The following is a 5,019-nucleotide window of genomic DNA, read 5'->3' as shown; positions in this document are numbered from 1 at the left end:
CCTCTCCACGGTGATAGCTTCAAAAACACCCAATCACCAACTTTATACACCCCGTCAGTGGCATGCCTGTCTGCTAAACTTTTCTGTCGATTCTGGGCCGCTTTCAGGTTAGACTTAATTACCTGAATATTCTGAGTAGTCTCATCTACAATCTCAAGGCCCACTAAAACTTTTTCACCTACCTCTGACCAACACAAAGGTGTACAACAAGACTTTCTATAAAGTGCCTTAAATGGTGACATACCAATACTCGAATGGTAGCTATTGTTATATGCAAACTCCATCAAATATAACTGATGCTGCCAGGCGTCGCCAAACTGCAATACCGAAGATCTCAGCATATTTTCTAAAGTCTGAATAGTCCTATCAGATTGTTCGTCTGTCTGAGAATGATATGTCATACTATAAAGTAATCTTGAACCAAGAGCCTCCTGAAATGCTACCCAGAACTTAGAAGTGAATCTAGGGTCTCGATCCGAGATAATACTAATTGGGACCCCATGGTACTTAACAATCTTCGATATGAATAATTCAGCTAATCGACTTAAAGAATATTTCTCCCTCACTGGAATAGAATGCGCTGACTTAGTAAGCCGATCAACTATCACCCAAATGCCATCATAACCATTTCGTGTACGAGGAAGCTTGTACACGAAGTCCATGGTAATATCTTCCCACTTCCATTATGGAATGGGAAGTGGCTGCATCAATCCAAATGGCTTTTTCCTTTCAGCTTTGACCTGCTGACAAATGGCACACCTACTCACATACTCAGCCATTTCTCTTTTCATACCCGGCCAATAATAAAATGATTGAATGGTATGATACATTTGAGTACCCCCAGGATGCATTGCATAAGCCGATACATGCACTTCATCAAGAATTTCTTTCTTTAACTCTGCATTATTCGGCACATACATTATTCCTTCCTGCATAAGCATGCCATCTAATTCTCTAATCCTTAGATCTTTCTTTTTCCCATCATTTCTTGCTTGAATTAATTCCAGGGTTTCCTCATCATCCATCTGAGCCTCGAGCACTCGATCAATTAAAATTGGTCTGACCTGGAAACTAGCAAGTAAAGCTTCATCTCGTTCTTCCACCCCTAACCTCACTCCAATGGATTTCAAATCCGCAAGAAGAGGAACATGACAGGCGTACAAAGCATTAATTCTCGTTTGAGGCTTCCTACTAAGTGCATTCGCCACTACGTTTACACGACCTGGGTGATAATCAATTGTGTAATCATAATCACTGAGCAACTCTATCCATCTTCGTTGTTGAAGATTAAGATCCCTCTGAGTGAAAAGATACTGAAGACTCTTATGATCTGTAAAAATCTTACATTTTTCACCATAAAGATAATGTCTCCAAATCTTCAAAGCAAAGATACTAGCTGCTAATTCAAGATCATGAGTAGGATAATTCATCTTATGAGGTTTCAACTGTCGCGAAGCATAAGCAATCACCCTACCATGCTGCATCAACACACAACCTAAACCATTCAAGGAAGCATCACTGTAGATCTCAAAGTTACCACTATCATTTGGAAGTGCTAAAATAGGTGCATGAGTGAGACAATACTTCAACTGCTGGAAACTCTGCTCACAATTATCATCCCACTCAAATTTAACATCCTTCCTGGTCAACCTCGCCAGTGGTAATGCAATAACTGAAAAATCCTTAATAAATCGTCTATAATAACCAGCTAGGCCAAGAAAACTCCATACCTCAGTGACGGTTTGTGGTTGCTCCCAATTCTCCACAGTTGCCACTTTCTGATAATCCACCTGAATACCTTGAGCATATATGACATATCCCAGAAATGCCACTTGGTCCAGCCAAAACTGGTGTTCCCTCAATTTCTTTAACACCAAAGTAAGATGTCGAACATGCTCTGATTTAGACTTAGAGTACACCTGAATATCGTCAATAAAGACAATGACAAACCTATCTAAATATTGCTAGAATACTCGATTCATCAAATCCATAGAAGCTGCAGGTGCATTAGTTAACCCGAATGGCATCACAAGAAACTTATAATGACCATAATAAGTCTTAAAAGCTGTCTTAGGGACATCCTCACTTTAATATTTAATTGATAATAACAAACCTCAAATCAATCTTAGAAAACACACAGGCACCCCGAAACTGATCAAATAAATAATCTATACGCGGCAATGGATAACAGTTTTTAATTGTTATCTGATTTAATTGCCTATAGTTAATACATAGCCTCAAAGTCCCGTCTTTCTTTCTCACAAATGAAACTGGAGCTCCCCAGGGTGAAGTACTAGGCTAAATAAAACCCTTATCAACTAATTCCTGCAACTGAATCTTCAATTCCCTCAATTTAGCAGGAGCCATTCGATAATAAGTTAAAGATATAGGATATGTGCCTGGAAGCAAATCAATAGTGAACTCTACGTCTCGATCTAGCGGCAATCCAGGTAATCATCAGGGAATACATCAGGAAAATGCATGACCACTCAAACATTCCCCACACTAGTAGGAGTATTATCATTCAACACCACATAAGCCAAATATCCTTGACAACCTTTCTCTAACAACCTTTTAGCTCTTCTGGTAGTAATAACACCATGTCTCACCCCATTACGCTCGCCCACAAATGTAACCTTAGGCAATCTAGTGTTGGAAATATGCCCTAAAACCAATCGTATGATGATACTTTACGGACATTTCACATGTTAAACTAATCTAGTTTAATATCAAGAGCAAAGATTATTGTTTGAGCTGTCTCATATAAATGTTATACGCTTAAACGATAAGTCCAAGGAATATGTGATTGGTAGAATGCGATCTAAAGAAGTTAGATTCATGAGACCATTCTTTCGTAGACACATCCTAAACGTTCCTGATCATAGGATTGCCAATTGGGCATTGACAGTCCGTTAAGATCAATACGTGATGTGTCTTCTTTCAGGGAGAGTGACTAGTCTCGAGTCATTGGTGTGTGTGACATCAAGACAAGCATGTAGGTGCTCAATAATGAATGAGTCCACTGAACACGATCAACGAGGAGTTTTCATACTCATGTCACATGAGAACTCATGGTTGGGATAATGCAAAGTAGTCATTTGACCTGAGGCATCATAGTTGTCTTGTGGTTAAGTCATTGATCTTTTATTATGTCAAAGTCACTCCATTAGGAGGGTGTCCACGGCATCGTCGGGGTTAAGCCACTTAGCCATGGAGGCAAGTGAATGCGCAACAAGGGATCTCTAACCTTCAAACCGTTTGGGGGAGAATACTCTATGATATGATTAAGAATCTCTGGCCAGAGTATGAATGAGATTTAGGAAGTCGTTCCAAATCACATTCAAGGTAATCATATAAGCACACGAATCACATTGGATAGTAGACATGAATAAACTATCAAACCAAACAATGTGGTTAAGAGTATTGTATTAGAGAAAGACCGTATTGCATTTGTAATCCTAAACTGAATAGGTTCTCCACCTCTTCTGATTAGCTTGGGTAACCATGATATGCTGCTAGGTGTCACTCATGGTTTGTGGAAGCCCTAAACGTGTATAATCACTAAAGGGAGAATTGAAAGTAAGTTTCAATTCACAATCGATTTGAAATGGTTTTAATCGCCCACTGCCTCGCTAAAAGGAACCTAATGGATCGTACACCGCGTAAGGTGGAGATTGAAGAAACAATGGAGATGAGTAAGAATAATTAAATGGTTTAATTATTTATGGCAAGGATTAATTAATATGTTAATTAATCAAACGAATAAGTTTGTTAAAGACCTCGGGATAGTTTTGGACCTTAAGGCCCAATGGGCTTCGAACGTCAAGCCCATTGACTTAAGTTGTATGACAACTTAATGAATAATGATTCACAAAGGCCCAATTAGCCCAATAATACCCTAAGGCCGGCCATTTAGAGATGGAGTGAGTTTTGGACTTATTTACAAGTTTGCCACTCCAATGAATTAAGGTATAAATATGACTTTATAGCCAAAATTCATTTAGGGTTTTCTTTTGGGGAAAGGATGAGAACATAAGCTCTCCTTTCTCTCTAAAGTGGCCGGCCTCCTTGGAGGGTTTAGCTAGCAATCCTACTACTCCAACGTCACTCATTTCTTCTCCAATCTAACCTTGGTGAAGAGACTTAGAGGTTCTCAATTTTGGGAACTTGGAGAACCATTTCATCCATCCAAATCCATAGATCTAAGATGCAAGGAATGAAGGTCCTCTCTTTGGGTGATTAGCCTTTGCTTATGCAAAGAGGAATCTACAAAGGTATAATTTCTCAACTATCAAATGTTGTTTTAAGTTGAGTCAAGGTTCACCAATCTACTAGGCTTTCAATTTCATGGTTAATGTTTTGTTTTTAAGTGCATACAAGCATGATTCCGCCTTTTAATTGTTAATTGCATGCTATAGATGTTGCTTAAATGAACATGTTTTTCACAAAATTTCCTTCATCTAGGACGATCAAAAGTAACAGTTTTCCCGTAGCAATCTATATTGGCACGATTGTAATGTAACCAATATATGCCTAAAATAACATCAAAATCAACAATATCTAACAGAATGAGGTTAGTGGGCATAACAACATCCTCCACTAATACGGGACATCCTGGATGAACACAACTAACATAACATCTCTCCCCTCTAGGCATCGCAAACTCTAAATCATACCCAAGAGGTGTATGATGAGGTTGGGCCATTTGAGCGAACGTATGAGAAATAACAGAATGCGTAGCACCACAATCAATTAATGCTCTAGCAAAATGACCAAGAATATTCAACATACCCATGATCAAATCAGGATTATTCTGAGCATCCTGTAGTGTCATGTGGTGAATACGTCCCTCGGCTTGCTGTCGTCGTCTACTATTCTGACCGCTACGACCTTGCATATTACACCCCTGGACTGATTGATTAGACTGCCTCGATGATCCTGCACTACTAGAAGCAACCTCCACGTGCTGGGATTGTCCACCAGGGTACCATTGTGATCCACCAACTGAATATGGCGGAT

This window comes from Malus domestica, chromosome 15 (genome assembly GCF_042453785.1).
Source record: "Malus domestica chromosome 15, GDT2T_hap1".
NCBI classification, from domain to species: Eukaryota; Viridiplantae; Streptophyta; class Magnoliopsida; order Rosales; family Rosaceae; genus Malus; species Malus domestica.
This window is presented reverse-complemented; position numbering follows the sequence as displayed.